Source organism: Lampris incognitus, chromosome 19 (genome assembly GCF_029633865.1).
Source record: "Lampris incognitus isolate fLamInc1 chromosome 19, fLamInc1.hap2, whole genome shotgun sequence".
In the NCBI taxonomy this organism is placed as follows: domain Eukaryota; kingdom Metazoa; phylum Chordata; class Actinopteri; order Lampriformes; family Lampridae; genus Lampris; species Lampris incognitus.
In genome coordinates this window covers 40167488-40187789 of record NC_079229.1, presented here as the reverse complement: position 1 = coordinate 40187789, position 20302 = coordinate 40167488, and the positions used below count along the sequence as shown (strand labels likewise).

At 42.5% G+C, this 20302-nt stretch overlaps 2 non-coding genes and 1 pseudogene across 2 annotated transcripts; all 3 read right to left on the bottom strand.

Moving 5' to 3' along the window:
* Nucleotides 1–11571: 11571 nt before the first annotated feature.
* On the bottom strand, nt 11572–11784 carry LOC130130184 (small nucleolar RNA U3). The gene has a single exon (XR_008812103.1). It is a non-coding gene; the product is annotated as a small nucleolar RNA U3 (small nucleolar RNA).
* Nucleotides 11785–14943: 3159 nt separating this feature from the next.
* On the bottom strand, nt 14944–15108 carry LOC130130233 (small nucleolar RNA U3; annotated as a pseudogene).
* A 4494-nt stretch (nt 15109–19602) lies between these two features.
* LOC130130193 (small nucleolar RNA U3) lies at nt 19603–19809 on the bottom strand. Its single transcript, XR_008812111.1, has one exon. It is a non-coding gene; the product is annotated as a small nucleolar RNA U3 (small nucleolar RNA).
* Nucleotides 19810–20302: the final 493 nt, after the last annotated feature.

Sequence of the window (20302 nt, the reverse complement as noted above, 5' to 3'; positions counted from 1 at the left end):
CGGAGTGAAAGTCTTGGATAAAATTAATGGAAGACTCTTTCCATATGTTTCGCTTAGTGTAAGGGTTTTATCAGCTCAGGCAGACAATCGCACAGAGAATACCACAGCAACAGAGACGAACTCTTCGCAGTAGCGAAGCTAACCACGGCAATTCTGATGGAAAGCACCAAGCTTCTTGGAGTGAAAGTCTTGGATAAAATTAATGGACGGCCCTTTCTATGTTTCGCTTAGCATAAGGGTTTTATCAGCTCAGGCAGACAATCGCACAGAGAATTCCACAGCAACTGAGACGAACTCTTCGCAGTAGCGAAGCTAACCACGGCAATTCTGATGGAAAGCACCAAGCTTCTTGGAGTGAAAGTCTTGGATAAAATTAATGGACGGCTCTTTCTATGTTTCGCTTAGTGTAAGGGTTTTATCAGCTCAGGCAGACAATCGCACAGAGAATAACTCTTTGCAGTAGCCAAGCTAACGACGGCAATGGCATTTCTGATGGAAAGTAACAAGCTTCTCGGAGTGAAAGTCTTGGATAAAATTAATGGACGGCTCTTTATGTTTCGCTTAGTGTAAGGGTTTTATCAGCTCAGGCAGGCAATCGCACAGAGAATACCACAGCAACAGAGACTAACTCTTTGCAGTAGCCAAGCTCACCACGGCAATAGCATTTCTGATGGAAAGTACCAAGCTTCTCAGAGTGAAAGTCTTGGATAAAATTAATGGTTTCTTTCTATACGTTTCGCTTAGTGTAAGGGTTTTATCAGCTCAGGCAGACAATCGCACAGAGAATACCACAGCAACAGAGACTAAGTCTTCGCAGTAGCCAAGCTAACCACAGCAATGGCATTTCTGATGGAAGGACCAAGCTTCTCGAAGCGAAAGTTTTAGGCAAAATTACTGGACGGCTCTTTATGTTTCGCTTAGTGTAAGGGTTTTATCAGCTCAGGCAGACAATCGCACAGAGAATACCACAGCAACAGAGACGAACTCTTCGCAGTAGCCAAGTTAACCACGGCAATGGCATTTCTGATGGAAAGTACGAAGGTTCTCGGAGTGAAAGTCTTGGATAAAATTAATGGACGGCTCTTTCCATGTTTCGCTTAGTGTAAGGGTTTTATCAGCTCAGGCAGACAATCGCACAGAGAATACCACAGCAACAGAGACGAACTCTTCGCAGTAGCCAAGCTAACCACGGCAATGGCATTTCTGATGGATAATATTGAGCTTCTCGGAGTGAAGGTTGAATGCCCGGGCCAGCGCGTGTCACCAGAATGCCTCCGCCAGTGCTGGTTTAGAGATATCCCCAGAATTAGGGATGTGGATAGAGTTTGATGGATTAAGGATACGGTAAATTTGGATGTTTCTTCTTTACAATTCACCTCCCATCTTGATTAGTTTACCCTGCTTTAAGCTTGAAAAGTTATTGGTGGGGTTTAGAGTAATATAAGCTTCTTCTCTTTTTTTTGAAGTAGTCTGCTATTGCAATTTAATGTTTTTAGGGTAAGGGTTAGGAATAAGGTTTAGGTCTGGTTAAAACTGGTGGATTTCTGAATGTTCCCCCTTTTTAACCCCTCAGAATGCGCTCCTTCCTCGAAGCTCCCATAAAGGATAAAAAAAAAAAAACAACAAATGTAGAATGAGCCATCTGTTAATTTTATCCAAACCTTTCACACCGAGAAGCTCTGTACTTTCCATCCGAAACGCCACTACAGTGGTTAGCTTGGCAACCGCCAAGACAGTCTGTTATTATCGTATTCTTTGTGGGATTAATTCTTAGCAGCAGTCAAGCTAACCACGGCAATGGCATTTCTGATGGGAAATACTGAGTGTCTTGGAGCTTTAGGTTTGTATACAATTAACAGATGGCTCTTTCTACATTTTGAAGGGTTGGGATAGGTTTAGTATAAGGGTTTTATCTGCACAAGCACACAGTCTGTTGCTGACCAATAACCCTACACAAACCCTGACTGAAAAATGTAGAACTAGATGGCTCTTTCTACATGTTTCGCTTAGGGTATGGGTTTTATCAGCTCAGGCAGACAATCGGACAGAGAATACCAGAGCAACAGAGACTAACTCTTCAGAGTAGCCAAGCTAACAACGGCAATGGCATTTCTGATGGAAAGTACCAAGCTCCTCGGAGTGAAAGTCTTGGATAAAATTAATGGACGTTTCTTTCTACATGTTTCGCTTAGTGTAAGGGTTTTATCAGCTCAGGCAGACAATCGCACAGCAACAGAGACGAATTTTTCGCAGTAGCCAAGCTAACCACGGCAATGGCATTTCTGATGGAAAGTACCAAGCTTCTCAGAGTGAAAGTCTTGGATAAAATTAAGGGACGGCCCTTTCTATGTTTCGGTTAGTGCAAGGGTTTTATCAGCTCAGGCAGACAATCGCACAGCAACAGAGACGAACTCTTCGCAGTAGCCAAGCTAACCACAGCAATGGCCTTTCTGATGGAAGGACCAAGCTTCTCGAAGCGAAAGTTTTAGATAAAATTACTGGACGGCTCTTTATGTTTCGCTTAGTGTAAGGGTTTTATCAGCTCAGGCAGACAATCGCACAGAGAATACCACAGCAACAGAGACGAACTCTTCGCAGTAGCCAAGTTAACCACGGCAATGGCATTTCTGATGGAAAGTACCAAGCTTCTCGGAGTGAAAGTCTTGGATAAAATTAATGGACGGCTCTTTTCATGTTTCGCTTAGTGTAAGGGTTTTATCAGCTCAGGCAGACAATCGCACAGAGAATACCACAGCAACAGAGACGAACTCTTCACAGTAGCCAAGCTAACCACGGCAGTGGCATTTCTGATGGATAATATTGAGCTTCTCGGAGTGAAGGTTGAATGCCCGGGCCAGCGCGTGTCACCAGAATGCCTCCGCCAGTGCTGGTTTAGAGATATCCCCAGAATTAGGGATGTGGATAGAGTTTGATGGATTAAGGATACGGTAAATTTGGATGTTTCTTCTTTACAATTCACCTCCCATCTTGATTAGCTTACCCTGCTTTTAGCTTGAAAAGTTATTGGCGGGGTTTAGAGTAATATAAGCTTCTTCTCTTTTTTTGAAGTAGTCTGCTTTTGCAATTTAATGTTTTTAGGGTAAGGGTTAGGACTAAGGTTTAGGTCTGGTTAAAACTGGTGGATTTCTGAATGTTCCCCCTTTTTAACCCCTCAGAATGCGCTCCTTCCTCGAAGCTCCCATAAAGGATCCAAAAAAAAAAAAAACAACAAATGTAGGATGAGCTATCTGTTAATTTTATCCAAACCTTTCACACCGAGAAGCTCTGTACTTTCCATCAGAAACGCCACTACAGTGGTTAGCTTGGCAACCGCCAAGACAGTCTCTGTTACTATCGTATTCTTTGTGGGATTAATTCTTAGCAGGAGTCAAGCTAACCACGGCAATGGCATTTCTGATGGGAAATACTGAGTGTCTTGGAGCTTTAGGTTTGTATACAATTAACAGATGGCTCTTTCTACATTTTAAAGGGTTGGGATAGGTTTAGTATAAGGGTTTTATCTGCACAAGCAAACAGTCTCTGTTGCTGACCAATAACCCTACACAAACCCTGACTGAAAAATGTAGAACAAGATGGCTCTTTCTACATGTTTCGCTTAAGGTATGGGTTTTATCAGCTCAGGCAGACAATCGCACAGAGAATACCAGAGCAACAGAGACTAACTCTTCGCAGTAGCCAAGCTAACAACGGCAATGGCATTTCTGATGGAAAGTACCAAGCTCCTCGGAGTGAAAGTCTTGGATAAAATTAATGGACGTTTCTTTTTATATGTTTCGCTTAGTGTAGGGGTTTTATCAGCTCAGGCAGACAATCGCAAAGAGAATACCACAGCAACAGAGAACAAGTCTTCGCAGTAGCCAAGCTAATCACGGCAATGGCATTTCTGATGGAAAGCACCAAGCTTCTCGGAGTGAAAGTCTTGGATAAAATTAATGGACGTTTCTTTCTATATGTTTCGCTTAGTGTAAGGGTTTTATTAGCTCAGGCAGACAATCGCACAGCAACAGAGACGAATTCTTCGCAGTAGCCAAGCTAACCACGGCAATGGCATTTCTGATGGAAAGTACCAAGCTTCGCAGAGTGAAAGTCTTGGATTGAAATTAAGGGACGGCCCTATGTTTCGCTTAGTGCAAGGGTTTTATCAGCTCAGGCAGACAATCGAACAGAGAATACCACAGCAACAGAAACGAACTCTTCGCAGTAGCCAAGCTAACCACAGCAATGGGATTTCTGATGGAAGGACCAAGCTTCTCGAAGCGAAAGTTTTAGATAAAATTACTGGACGGCTCTATGTTTCGCTTAGGGTAAGGGTTTTATCAGCTCAGGCAGACAATCGCACAAAGAATACCACAGCAACAGAGACGAACTCTTCGCAGTAGCCAAGCCAAGCACGGCAATAGTATTTCTGATGGAAAGTACTAAGCTTCTCGGAGTGAAAGTCTTGGATAAAATTAATGGACGTTTCTTTCTATAGGTTTCGCTTAGCGTAAGAGTTTTATCAGCTCAGGCAGACAAATCGCACAGAGAATACCACAGCAACAGAGACGAACTCTTCGCAGTAGCCAAGCTAACCACAGCAATGGCATTTCTGTTGGAAGGACCAAGCTTCTCGAAGCGAAAGTTTAAGATAAAATTACTGGACGGCTCTTTCTATAGGTTTCGCTTAGTGTAAGGGTTTTATCAGCTCAGGCAGACAATCGCACAGAGAATACCACAGCAACAGAGACGAACTCTTCGCAGTAGCCAAGTTAACCACGGCAATGGCATTTCTGATGGAAAGTACCAAGCTTCTCGGAGTGAAAGTCTTGGATAAAATTAATGGACGGCTCTTTTCATGTTTCGCTTAGTGTAAGGGTTTTATCAGCTCAGGCAGACAATCGCACAGACAATACCACAGCAACAGAGACGAACTCTTCGCAGTAGCCAAGCTAACCACGGCAATGGCATTTCTGATGGATAATATTGAGCTTCTCGGAGTGAAGGTTGAATGCCCGGGCCAGCGCGCGTCACCAGAATGCCTCCGCCAGTGCTGGTTTAGAGATATCCCCAGAATTAGGGATGTGGATAGAGTTTGATGGATTAAGGATACGGTAAATTTGGATGTTTCTTCTTTACAATTCACCTCCCATCTTGATTAGCTTACCCTGCTTTTAGCTTGAAAAGTTATTGGTGGGGTTTAGAGTAATATAAGCTTCTCTTTTTTTTGAAGTAATCTGCTTTTGCAATTTAATGTTTTTAGGGTAAGGGTTAGGACTAAGGTTTAGGTCTGGTTAAAACTGGTGGATTTCTGAATGTTCCCCCTTTTTAACCCCTCAGAATGCGCTCCTTCCTCGAAGCTCCCATAAAGGATCAAAAAAAAAAAAAAACAACAAATGTAGGATGAGCTATCTGTTAATTTTATCCAAACCTTTCACACCGAGAAGCTCTGTACTTTCCATCAGAAATGCCTGCAGTGATTAGCTTGGTAACCGCCAAGACAGTCTCTGTTACTATGGTATTCTTTGTGGGATTAATTCTTAGGAGTCAAGCTAACCACGGCAATGGCATTTCTGATGGGAAATACTGAGTGTCTTGGAGCTTTAGGTTTGTACACAATTAACAGATGGCTCTTTCTACATTTTAAACGGTTGGGATACATTCAGTATAAGTGTTTTATCTGCACAGGCAGACAGTCTCTGTTGCTGACCATAACCCTACGCCAACCCTGACTGAAAAATATAGAACAAGATTGCTCTTTCTACATGTTTCGCTTAGGGTATGGGTTTTATCAGCTGAGGCAGACAACCGCACAGAGAATACCAGAGCAACAGATACTAACTCTTCGCAGTAGCCAAGCTAACCACGGCAATGGCATTTCTGATGAAAAGTACCAAGCTTCTCGGAGTGAAAGTCTTGGATAGAATTAATGGACGGCGCTTTCTATGTTTCGCTTAGTGTAAGGGTTTTATCAGTTCAGGCAGACAATCGCACAGAGAATACCACAGCAACAGAGACTAACACTTCGCAGTAGCCAAGCTAACCACGGCAAAGGCATTCCTGATGGAAAGTACCAAGCTTCTCGGAGCGAAAGTTTTACTTAAAATTACTGGACGTCTCTTTCTATGTTTCGCTTAGTGTAAGGGTTTTATCAGCTCAGGCAGGCAATCGCACAGAGAATACCACAGCGACTAACTCTTTGCAGTAGCCAAGCTCACCACGGCAATGGCATTTCTGATGGAAAGTACCAAGCTTCTCAGAGTTAAAGTCTTGGATAAAATTAATGGACGTTTCTTTTTATATGTTTCGCTTAGTGTAAGGGTTTTATCAGCTCAGGCAGACAATCGCAAAGAGGATACCACAGCAACAGAGACCAAGTCTTCGCAATAGCCAAGCTAACCATGACAATGGCATTTGTGATGGAAAGTACCAAGCTTCTCGGAGTGAAAGTCTTGGATAAAATTAATGGACGTTTCTTTCTATAGGTTTCGCTTAGTGTAAGGGTTTTATCAGCTCAGGCAGACAATCGCACAGAGAATACCACAGCAACAGAGACGAACTCTTCGCAGTAGCCAAGCTAACCACAGCAATGGCATTTCTGATGGAAGGACCAACCTTCTCGAAGCGAAAGTTTTAGATAAAATTACTGGACGGCTCTTTCTATGTTTCGCTTAGGGTAAGGGTTTTATCAGCTCAGGCAGACAATCGCACAGAGAATACCAGAGCAACAGAGACCACCTCTTCGCAGTAGCCAAGCTAACCACGGCAATGTCATTTCTGATGGAAAGTACCAAGCTTCTCGGAGTGAAAGTCTTGGATAAAATTAATGGACGTTTCTTTCTATATATTTCGCTTAGTGTAAGGGTTTTATCAGCTCAGGCAAACAATCGCACAGCAACAGAGACTGACTCTTCGCAGTAGCCAAGCTAACCACGGCAAATGCATTCCTGATGGAAAGTACCAAGCTTCTCGGAGCGAAAGTTTTACTTAAAATTACTGGACGGTTCTTTCTATGTTTCGCTTAGTGTAAGGGTTTTATCAGCTCAGGCAGGCAATCGCACAGAGAATACCACAGCAACAGAGACTAACTCTTTGCAGTAGCCAAGCTCACCACGGCAATGGCATTTCTGATGCAAAGTACCAAGCTTCTCGGAGTGAAAGTCTTGGATAGAATTAATGGACGGCTCTTTCTATATGTTTCGCTTAGTGTAAGGGTTTTATCAGCTCAGGCTGACAATCGCACAGAGAATACTACAGCAACAGAGACTAACACTTCGCAGTAGCCAAGCTAACCACGGCAAAGGCATTCCTGATGGAAAGTACCAAGCTTCTCGGAGCGAAAGTTTTAGATAAAATTACTGGACGGCTCTATGTTTCACTTAGTGTAAGGGTTTTATCAGCTCAGGCAGGCAATCGCACAGAGAATACCACAGCAACAGAGACTAACTCTTTGCAGTAGCCAAGCTCACCACGGCAATGGCATTTCTGATGGAGAGTACCAAGCTTCTCGGAGTGAAAGTCTTGGATAGAATTAATGGACGGCTCTTTCTATAGGTTTCGCTTAGTGTAAGGGTTTTATCTGCACAGGCAGACTGTCTGTTGCTGACCATAACCCTACACCAACCCTGACTGAAAAATATAGAACAAGATGGCTCTTTCTACATGTTTCGCTTAGGGTATGGGTTTTATCAGCTGAGGCAGACAATCGCACAGAGAATACCAGAGCAACAGAGACTAACTCTTCGCAGTAGCCAAGCTAACAACGGCAATGGCATTGCTGATGGAAAGTACCAAGCTTCTCGGAGTGAAAGTCTTGGATAAAATTAATGGACGTTTCTTTTTATATGTTTCGCTTAGTGTAAGGGTTTTATTAGCTCAGGCAGACAATCGCAAAGAGAATACCACAGCAAGAGAGACGAACTCTTCGCAGTAGCCAAGCTAACCACAGCAATGGCATTTCTGATGGAAGGACCAAGCTTCTCGAAGCGAAAGTTTTAGATAAAATTACTGGACGGCTCTTTCTATGTTTCGCTTAGGGTAAGGGTTTTATCAGCTCAGGCAGACAATCGCACAGAGAATACCACAGCAACAGAGACGAACTCTTCGCAGTAGCCAAGCTAACCACGCCAATAGTATTTGATGGAAAGTACCAAGCTTCTCGGAGCTAAAGTCTTGGATAAAATTAATGGAAGTTTCTTTCTATATGTTTCGCTTAGTGTAAAGGTTTTATCAGCTCAGGCAGACAATCGCACAGAGAATACCAGAGCAACAGAGACCACCTCTTCGCAGTAGCCAAGCTAACCACGGCAATGGCATTTCTGATGGAAAGTACCAAGCTTCTCGGAGTGAAAGTCTTGGATAAAATTAATGGACGTTTCTTTCTATATATTTCGCTTAGTGTAAGGGTTTTATCAGCTCAGGCAGACAATCGCACAGAGAATACCACAGTAATAGAGTCAAACTCTTCACAGCAGCCAAGCTAACCACGGCAATGGCATTTCTGATGGATAATATTGAGCTTCTCGGAGTGAAAGTTAAGGGTTGAATGCCCTGGCCAGCGCGTGTCACCAGAGTGCCTCCGCCAGTGCTGGCTTAGATATATCCCCAGAATTAGGGTTATGGATGTGGATAGAGTTTGATGGATAAAGGATACGGTAAATTTTGATGTTTCTTCTTTACAATTCACCTCCCATCTTGATTAGTTTACCCTGCTTTAAGCTTGTAAAGTTATTGGTGGGGTTTAGAGTAATAAGCTTTTTTTTTGAAGTAGTCTGCTATTGCAATTTAATGTTTTTAGGGTAAGGGTTAGGTCTGGATAAAACTGGTGGATTTCTCAAATGTTCCCCCTTTTTAACCCCTCAGAATGCGCTCCTTCCTCAAAGCTCCCATAAAGAAGCAAAAAAACAAATGTAGAATGAGCTATCCGTTAATTTTATCCAAACCTTTCACACCGAGAAGCTCTGTACTTTCCATCAGAAATGCCACTGCAGTGGTTAGCTTGGCAACCGCCAAGATAGTCTGTTACTATGGTATTCTTTGTGGGATTAATTCTTAGCAGGAGTCAAGCTAACCACGGGAATGGCATTTCTGATGGGAAATACTGAGTGTCTTGGAGCTTTAGGTTTGTACACAATTAACAGATGGCTCTTTCGACATTTTAAAGGGTTGGGATAGATTTAGTATAAGGGTTTTATCTGCACAGGCAGACAGTCTCTGTTGCTGACCATAACCCTACACCAACCCTGACTGAAAAATATAGAACAAGTGGGCTCTTTCTACATGTTTCGCTTAGGGTATGGGTTTTATCAGCTGAGGCAGACAACCGCACAGAGACTAACTCTTCGCAGTAGCCAAGCTAACCACGGCAATGGCATTTCTGATGGAAAGTACCAAGCTTCTCGGAGCGAAAGTTTTAGATAAAATTACTGGACGGCTCTTTCTATGTTTCGCTTAGTGTAAGAGTTTTATCAGCTCAGACAGGAAATCGCACAGAAAATACCATAGCAACAGAGACTAACTCTTTGCAGTAGCCAAGCTCACCACGGCAATGGCATTTCTGATGGAAAGTACCAAGCTTCTCGGAGTGAAAGTCTTGGATAGAATTAATGGACGGCTCTTTCTATAGGTTTCGCTTAGTGTAAGGGTTTTATCTGCACAGGCAGACTGTCTGTTGCTGACCATAACCCTACACCAACCCTGACTGAAAAATATAGAACAAGATGGCTCTTTCTACATGTTTCGCTTAGGGTATGGGTTTTATCAGCTGAGGCAGACAATCGCACAGAGAATACCAGAGCAACAGAGACTAACTCTTCGCAGTAGCCAAGTTAACGGCAATGGCATTGCTGATGGAAAGTACCAAGCTTCTCGGAGTGAAAGTCTTGGATAAAATTAATGGACGTTTCTTTTTATATGTTTCGCTTAGTGTAAGGGTTTTATTAGCTCAGGCAGACAATCGCAAAGAGAATACCACAGCAACAGAGACCAAGTCTTCGCAATAGCCAAGCTAACCATGACAATGGCATTTGTGATGGAAAGTACCAAGCTTCTCGGAGTGAAAGTCTTGGATAAAATTAATGGACGCCTTTTTCTATATGTTTCGCTTAGTGTAAGGGTTTTATCAGCTCAGGCAGACAATCGCACAGAGAATACCACAGCAACAGAGACGAACTCTTCGCAGTAGCCAAGCCAACCACAGCAATGGCATTTCTGATGGAAAGTACCAAGCTTCTCGGAGTGAAAGTCTTGGATAAAATTAAGGGACGGCCCTTTCTATGTTTCGCTTAGTGTAAGGGTTTTATCAGCTCAGGCAGACAATCGCACAGAGAATACCACAGCAATAGAGACGAACTCTTTGCAGTAGCCAAGCTAACCACGGCAATGGCATTTCTGATGGATAATATTGAGCTTCTCGGAGTGAAAGTTAAGGGTTGAATGCCCGGGCCAGCGCGCGTCACCTTTGTGCCTCCGCCAGTGCTGTCTTAGAGAATATCCCCAGAATTAGGGATGTGGATAGAGTTTGATGGATTAAGGATACGGTATATTTGGATGTTTCTTCTTTACAATTCACCTCCCATCTTGATTAGTTTACCCTGCTTTAAGCTTGAAAAGTTATTGGTGGGGTTTAGAGTAATATAAGCTTCTTCTCTTTTTTTTGGAAGTAGTCTGCTATTGCAATTTAATGTTTTTAGGGTAAGGGTTGGTACTAAGGTTTAGGTCTGGATAAAACTGGTGGATTTCTGAAATGTTCCCCCTTTTTAACCCCTCAGAATGCGCTCCTTCCTCGAAGCTCCCATAAAGGATAAAAAAAAAAAAAAAAAAAAAACACAACAAATGTAGAATGAGCTATCTGTTAATTTTATCCAAACCTTTCACACCGAGACGCTCTGTACTTTCCATCAGAAACGCAACTGCAGTTGTTAGCTTGGCAACCGCCAAGACAGTCTGTTACCATGGTATTCTTTGTGGGATTAATTCTTAGCAGTTGCCAAGCTAACCACGGCAATGGCATTTCTGATTGAACGTACCCAAGCTTCTCGGAGTGAAAGTCTTGGATAAAATTAATGGACGGCTCTTTCTACATGTTTCGCTTAGTGTAAGGCTTTTATCAGCTCAGGCAGACAATCGCACAGAGAATACCACAGGAACAGAGACGAACTCTTCGCAGTAGCCAAGCTAACCACGGCAAGGGCATTTCAGATTGAAAATACTAGGTTAACTTTATGGTTAGGGTTGAATGCCAGAGCCAACACCTGTCAACTGAGCACCTCCGCCAATGCCCAAGTGCTGGATTAGAAATACCCCAAGGATTAGGGTTAGAGTTTGATTGGTTAAGTCCAGCGGCAATTTGGGTGTTTATTCGTTACAACTGATCTCCCATTGTCTTATATCTTGATTACTTTATCCCGTTTTAAACTTGAAAAGTTGTTGGTGGGGTTTGAAACGATAGTGTTTTTTGTTTGGTTTTTTTTTTTTTTTTTTTTAAACTTTTCTGCAATTGCAATTTAATGTTTAAAGAGTTAAGACTACGGTTTAGATGAAATTGATCAATTTCTGCACTTTTTTTTCCTTTTTACCACTCAGAACATGCCCCTTCTCTTGATGCTCCCATGAAAGGAACATTGAACATCATCTAAAAGCACAGAGCTTGTGATTAAACCACTTCTCTGTACCCGCTTAGCGCTCAGGAAGAAGCACCCCAGCTCATCATCGTGGGTGGCGGGACTCACTTTAGAAAAACATTTCTCACGATAAAACTAAAGAACTTATCCCCGAAAGTAGGATTAGGTTTGTCTGAACGTAACGGATGGCTCTATATCTTTCGATTAGGGTTGGGGCAAGGGTTTCATCTGCTCTGGCACACAATCCTACAGAGAATACCACAGCAAGACACCAACTCGTCGCAGTAGCCAAGCTAACCACGGCAATGGTATTTCTGACGCAAAGTACTGAGCTTTTCAGAGTAAAAGTTTTGCATAAAATGAACAAAGAGCGTTCTACATGTTTCACTTGAGATAAGGTTTGGGTTAGGGCTTATCTGCTCAGGTCAGACAATCCCACAAAAAAAATACCACAACAGAGAATAACTCTTAGCAGTAGCCAAGCTATCCATGACAAAGTTATTTCTGATGGAAAATACTGAGTTTTTCCAACTGAAAGGTTTGGATAAAATTAACAGATTGCCCTTTCTACATCTTTCGTTTAGGGATGAGTTAGGCTAAGAGTTTTGTCTGCTCAGGCAAACAATACCACATCAACAGCGACTACCTCTTCGCAGTAGCATTTCTGAACATGGAGTGATAGTTTCAGATGAAATTAACGGACTGGTCTTTCTAGACGTTTCGGTTGGGATACTGTTAGGGTTTTACCTGCTAAGGCAGAAAATCTTAGAGAATACCACTGCAACAGAGAATAACTTCGATAGACAAGCTAACCACAGTAATGGCATTTCAGATGGAATGTACCGAGCTGCTCGGAATAAAATTAAGGGTTGGGTCGTTCCACATCTTTTGGTTAGAGTAGAGTTACGGTAAGGGTTTTACCTGCTCAAGCAGACAATCCCACAGCGACAGAGACCAACTCTTCGTAGAAGCCAAGCTAACTACAGCAATGGCATTCCTGATGGGAAGTATCAAGATTCTCGGAGTGAAAGTTTTGGATAATATTAATGGACAGCTCTTTCTACATATTTCGCTTAGTGTAAGGGTTGTATAAGCTCAGACAGACAATCGCACAGAGAATACCACAGCAACAGAGACTAACTCTTCGTAGTAGCCAAGCTAACTTTGGCAATGGCATTCCTGATGGAAAGTATCAAGTTTCTTGCAGTGAAATTAATGAACGGCTATTCTACATATTTTACTTATAGTAAGGGTTTTATCTGTTCAGTCGGACAATCCCACAGAAATACAACAGCAACAGAGACTAACTCTTCGTGGAAGCGAAGCAAACCAAGGCAATGTCATTACTGAGGGAAAGTATAAAGATTCTCTGAGTGAAAGTTTTGGATAAAATTACTGGACAGCTCTTTCCACATATTTCGCTTAGCGTTAGGGTTTTATCAGCTCAGGCAGTCAATCGCACAGAGGATACCACAGCAACAGAGACCAACTCTTCGCAGTAGCCAAGCTAACTGCAGCAATGGCATTCCTGATGGAAAGTACCAAGCTTCTCGGAGTGAAAGTTTTGTACAACAGTAATGGACGGCTCTTTCTGCATGTTTCGCTTAGTGTAAGGGTTTTATCAGCTCAGGCAGTCAATCGCACAGAGAATACCACAGCAACAGAGACTAACTCTTCGTAGTAGCCAAGCTAACTACGGCAATGGCATTCCTGATGGAAAGTACCAAGCTTCTCGGTGTGAAAGTTTTGGATAACATTACTGGATGCCTCTTGCTACAAATTTCGCTTAAGATAAGGATTTTATCTGTTCAGTCAGACAATCCGCAGAAATACAACAGAATAATAACTCTTCGTGGTAGCCAAGCTAATCACATCAATGGCATTTCTGATGGAAAGTACAGAGCTTCTTGGAGGGAAAGATTTGGGTAAAATTAATGCACGGCTTTTCTACATATTTCGCTTTGTGTAAGGGTTTAATCCATTGACACGGACAATCCCTCAGAAACGGAGACCAACTCTTCATGGTAGCCAAGCTAACCACGGCAATGGAATTTCTGAAGCAAAGAACAGAGCTTCTTTGAGTGAATATTTTGGATAAAATTAACAGACGGCTCTTCCTACATGTTTTGGTTGGGTTAGGTTAAGTGTGTTACCTGTTTAAGCAGACAATCGCAGAAATACAACAGCAACAGAGACCAACTCTTCATCGTAGCCAAGCCAACTACGAAAATGGAATTTCTGATGGAAAGTACCAAGCTACTCATAGTAAAAGTTTGATAAAATTACTGGACGGCTTTTTCTATATATTTCGCTTAGTTGTAAGGGCATTATCTGCTCAGGCAGACAATCAAACAGAGAATACCACAGCAACAGAGACTAACTCTTCACAGTAGCCAAGCTAACCACGGCAATGGCATTTCTGGTGGAAAGTACCAAGCTTCTCAGAGTGAAAGTTTTGGATAACATTACCGGAGTGCTTCTACATGTTTCACTTATGGTAAGGGTTTTATCCGTTTAATTGAACAATCCCTCAGAAATCCCACAGCAACAGAGACCAACTCTTCATCGTAGCCAAGCTAATTATGGCAATGGCACTGCGGCTTGAACGTACTGAGCTTCTCGGCGCGATAGTTTTGGATAAAATAAACAGATGGCTCTTTCTACATGTTTCGGTTGGGTTAGGGCAAGTGTTTTACCTGCCCAGGCAGACAATACCACAGCAACAGAGACTAACTCTTTGTGGTAGCAAAGCTCACCATGACCATGGCATTTCTGATGGAAAGTACAGAGCTTGTCAGTAAGATTTTTGGATCCAGTTAAAGGAAGGCTCCTTCTACATTTCGGTTGGGGTAAAGTTCTATCTGCTCGGGCAGATAATCCCACAGAAAGTGACTAACTCTTCGCGGTCGCCAAACTAACCACAGCAATGTCATTTCTGAAGGAGAGTACCAAGCTTCTGGTAGTCAAAGTTTTGGATCAAATGAACGGATGGTTCTTTCTACATGTTTCGGTTTAGATAAGGTTTGGGGAAAGTTTTATCTGCTCAGGTGGACAGTGCCTAAGCGCCAGCATGGAGAAACCCTCAGGATTAGAGTTAAGGAGAGAGTTTGATGGGTTAATGGTAGGTTCAATTTGGATGTTTTTTCTTCTTTACAATTGATCTCCCACTGTCTTGCATCTTGATTGGTTTACCCCGTTTAAACTTGAAAAATTGATGGTGGGGGTTGGAGCATTATAAATGATTTTTTTGGTGAAGTTCACTGCTACAGCAGTTTGTTTTTAGGGTTATGTTTAAATAAAATTAATTGATGGCTCTCTGCATTTTACCACTCAGAGCATGCTTCTTTCCACAAAAGCACAGAACCTGTGATTAAACCACTTCTCTGTACCTGCTTTATGCTCAGGAAGAAGCATCGCAGCTCATCGTGGGTATCAGGACTCACTTTAGAAACATTTCTCAAGAACAGCACAGCAACAGAGACTAACTCTTTGCAGTAGGCAAGCGAACCACGGCAATGGCATTTCTGATGGATAATACCAACCATCTCGGAGTGTAAGTTTAGGGTTGAATGCCCGGGTCAGCGCGTGTCACCAGAGTGCCTCCGCCAGTGCTGACTTGGAGATACCCCCAGAATTGAGGTTAGGGATGTGGATAGAGTTTGACGGATTAAGGATACGGTAAATTTGGATGTTTCTTTTTACAATTCACCTCCCATCTTGATTGGTTTACCCTGCTTTAAGCTTGAAAAGTTATTGGTGGGGTTTAGAATAATATGAGCTTCTTTTTTTTTTTTGAAGTAGTCTGCTATTGCAATTTAATGTTTTTAGGGTAAGGGTTAGGACTAAGGTTTAGGTCTGGATAAAACTGGTGGATTTCTGAAATTTTACCCCTTTTTAACCCCTCAGAATGCGCTCCTTCCTCGAAGCTCCCATAAAGGAGCCAAAAAAAAAAAAACAACAAATGTAGAATGAGCTATCCGTTAATTTTATCCAAACCTTTCACACTGAGAAGCTCTGTACTTTCCTTCAGAAACGCCACTGCAGTGGTTAGCTTGGCAACTGCCAAGACAGTCTCTCTTACTATGGTATTCTTTGTGGGATTAATTCTTAACAGGAATCAAGCTAACCACAGCAATGGCATTTCTGATGGGAAATAGTGAGCGTCTTGGAGCTTTAGGTGTGTATACAATTAACGGATGGCTCCTTCTACATTTTAAAGGGTTGGGATAGGTTTAGTGTAAGGGTTTTATCTGCACAGGCAGACGGTCTCTGTTGCTGACCATAACCCTACACCAACCCTGACTGAAAAATGTAGAACAAGATGGCTCTTTCTACAGGTTTCGCTTAGGGTAAGGGTTTTATCAGCTCAGGCAGACAATCGCACAGAGAATACCACAGCAACAGAGACTACCTCTTCGCAGTAGCCAAGCTAACCACTGCAATGGCATTTCTGGTGGAAAGTACCAAGCTTCTCGGAGTGAAAGTTTTGGATAAAATTACCGGAGTCCTTTCTACATGTTTCACTTAGGGTAAGGGTTTTATCCGTTTAGTTGAACAATCCCTCAGAAATCCCACAGCAACAGAGACCAACTCTTCATCGTAGCCAAGCTAATTATGGCAATGGCACTGCGGCTGGAACGTACTGAGCTTCTCGGCGCGATAGCTTTGGATAAAATAAACAGATGGCTCTTTCTACATGTTTCGGTTCGGTTAGGGTAAGTGTTTTACCTGCCCAGGCAGACAATGCCACAGCAACAGAGACTAACTCTTCGTGGTAGCAAAGCTCACCATGACAATCGCATTTCTGATGGAAAGTACAGAGCTTGTCAGTAAGATTTTTGGATCCAGTTAAAGGAAGGCTCCTTCTACATTTTGGTTGGGGTGAAGTTCCATCTGCTCGGGCAGATAACCCCACAGAATATACCACAGAAAGTGACCAACTCTTCGCGGTCGCCAAACTAACCACAGCAATGTCATTTCTGAAGGAGAGTACCAAGCTTCTCGTAGTCAAAGTTTTGGATCAAATTAACGGATGGTTCTTTCTACATCTTTCGGTTTAGGTCGTTTTATCTGCTTAGGTGGACAGTCTCTTTTGCTGACCATAACTCTATGTCAACCCTGACCGAAAGATGTAGAACAAGATGGCTCTTTCTACATGTTTCGCTTAGGGTAAGGGTTTTATCAGCTCAGGTAGACAATCGCACAGAGAATACCACAGCAAGAGTCTAACTCTTCGCAGAAGCCATGCTAACCACAGCAATGGCATTTCTGATGGGAAGTACCAAGCTTCTCGAAGCGAAAATTTTAGATAAAATTACTGGACGGCTCTTTCTACATGTTTCGCTTAGGGTAAGGGTTTTATCAGCTCAGGTAGACAATCACACAGAGAATACCACAGCAATAGAGACTACCTCTTCGCAGTAGCAAAGCTAACCACTGCAATGGCATTTCTGATAGAAAGTACCAAGCTTCTCGGAGTGAAAGTTTTGGATAAAATGACTGGACTGCTTTCTACATGTTTCGCTTACCTTAAGAGTTTTATCCGTTTAGTCGAACAATCCCTCAGAAATCCCACAGCAACAGACACCAACTCTTCATCATAGCCAAGCTAATTATGGCAATGCGGATGGAACGTACCGAGCTTCTCGGCGCGATAGTTTTGGATAAAATAAACAGATGGCTCTTTCTACATGTTTCGGTTGGGTTAGGGCAAGTGTTTTACCTGCTCAGGCAGGTAAAACACAGGTAGCCAAGCTAAACACAGCAATGGCACTGCTCTTCTCAAGTACCGAGCTTCTGAGTGATAGTTTCGGGAAAAAATTCACGGAGGCGGTTTCTACACGTTTCAATTAGGGTAAGGGTTTTCTCAGCTCAGGCAGACAATCGCACAGAGAATACAACAGCAACAGAGACTAACTCTCCGTAGTAGCCAAGCTAACCACGGCAATGGCATTTCTGATGGAAAGTACCAAGCTTCTCGGGAGTGAAGGTTTTGGATAAAATTACTGGACGGCTCTTTCTACACATTTCGCTAAGCGTAAGGATTTATCTGCTCAGTCAAACAATCCCACAAAAAAATACCACACCAGAGTGCAACTCTTAGCAGTAGCCAAGCTATCCATGACAGTCATTTCTGACGGAAAGTACTGAGCTTTTCCAACTGAAAGGTTTGGATAAAATTAACAGATTGCTCTTTTTACATCTTTCGGTTAAGGATGAGTTTGGCTAAAAGTTTTATCTGCTCAGGCAAACAATACCACAGCAACAGCGACTACCCCTTCGCAGTAGCATTTCTGAACATAGATAGTTTCAGATAAAACTAACGGAGTTCTCTTTCTACATGTTTCGGTTGGGATAGGGTAAGGGTTTTACCTGCTCAGGCAGACAAACCCACACAGAATAGCACAACAACAGAGACTAACACTTCGCAGTAGGTAAGCTAAACAGCAATGACAATTCTGAAATAAAGTACCTAGTTTCTCGTAGTCAGCATTTTGCATCAAATTAACTGATGACTTTCTTCATGTTTTGGTTGAGGTAGGGTTTGGGATTGGGTAAGGGTTTCATCTGCTCAGGCAAACAATCACAGCAACAGAGACAATCTTCTCAGTAGCAAAGCTCACCATGGGAATGGGAGTGACAATTTTGGATCTTATTAACGTATGCTCTTTTTACAATGTTTCGGTTTGGTTAGCGTAAGGGTTTTAATCAGCTCAGGCAGACAATCGCACATAGATTACCACAGCAAAAGAGACCAACTCTTCGCAGTAGCCAAGCCTAACCATGGCAATGCCATTTCTGATGGAAAGTACCAAACCTCTCGGAGTAAGTTTTAGCTAAAATTAATGGACTGCTCTTTCTACATGTTTGTCTTAGTTGTAAGGGTTTTATCAGCTCAGGCAGACAATGGCACAGAGAATACCACAGCAACAGAGTCCAACTCTTCGCAGTAGCCAAGCTAACCACGGCAATGGCATTTCTGATGGAAAGAACGAAGCTTCTCGGAGTAAAAGCTTTGGATAAAATTGACGGTTCTGTCTACATGTTTCGCTTAGCTGTAAGGGTTGTATCTGCACAGGCAGACAGTATCTCTTGCTGACCATAACCCTACACCAACCCTGACTGAAAAATGTAGAACAAGATGGCTCTTTCTACATGTTTTGCTTAGGGTATGGGTTTTATCAGCTCAGGCAGACAATTGCACAGAGAATACCACAGCAACAGAGTCTAACTCTTCGCAGTAGCCAAGCTAACCACGGCAATGGCATTTCTGATGGAAAGTACCAAGCTTCTCAGAGTGAAAGCTTTGGATAAAATTAATGGACGGCTCTTTCTACATATTTCGATTAGTGTAAGAGTTTTATCAGCTCGGGAAGTCAATTGCACAGAGAATACCACAGCAACAGAGGCTAACTCTTCGCGGTAGCCAAGCTAACCACGGCAATGGCATTTCTGATGGAAAGTACCAAACTTCTTGAAGTGAAAGTTTTGGGTAAAATTAATGGATGGCTCTTTCTACATGTTTCGCTTAGGGTAAGGGTTTTATCAGCTCAGGTAGACAATCGCAAAGAGAATACCACAGCAATAGAGTCAAACTCTTCACAGCAGCCAAGCTAACCACGGCAATGGCATTTCTGATGGATAATAGAGCTTCTCGGAGTGAAAATTAAGGGTTGAATATCCGGGCCAGCGTGTGTCACCAGAGTGCCTCCGCCAGTGCTGGCTTAGAGATATCCCCAGAATTAGGGTTAGGGATGTGGATAGAGTTTGATGGATTAAGGATACGGTAAATTTGGATGTTTCTTCTTTACAGTTCAGCTCCCATCTTGAATTAGTTTACCCTGCTTTAAGCCTGAAAAGTTATTGGTGGGGTTTAGAGTAATATAAGCTTCTCTTTTTTTTGAAGTTGTCTGCTATTGCAATTTAATGTTTTTAGGGTAAGGTCTGGATAAAACTGGTGGCTTTCTGAATTTTTCCCCTTTTAACCCCTCAGAATGTGCTCCTTCCTCGAAGCTCCCATAAAGGAGCACTAAACGGTCATAAAAGCAGAGTTTGTCATTAAACAACTTCTCTGTACCCGCTTTGCGCTCAGGAAGATTCACGACAGCCCATAATCGTGGCTGGCGGGAATCACTTTAGAAACATATTTCAAGTTAATAACGGCAGAAATGATCGCTGAAAATACAGTCTTTTGGTTAGCGTTAGGTTTGGATAAACTTAATGGATGGATCTTACGGTTAGGGCTGGGGTTTCATCTGCTAGGGCAGACAATCCCATAGCAGAGACTGGCTGCCTGAGCAAACAAAAAAAAAAGACATCTTACCCTAGTTCTACCCCCAAGTCTAACAAAAAAAAAAATGTAGAATGAGCTATCCGTTAATTTGTCCACTACTTTCTGAATGTATAAGCACGTAATTCTTTCATCGAACCATATCCTTAAAAACTCAAAGGGTTCCGCTTTTCCAATTTTTGATTACATAATTTGTTTCATTTCATTATCAGTTCTTTTCCTTTTAAAGAACATTGTTTTTGTCTTAACTGAAAATTTAAAACCCCATATATGACAACTCTACTTTCATAATAGCCCCCTGCAGTTTCTGAAGGCAACAATCATCGTCAGTTTACGTGCCAGTGGGAGGGCTGCCCTGCTCATTACCGATTGGCTCTCTGGTGTGTCTCCAGGT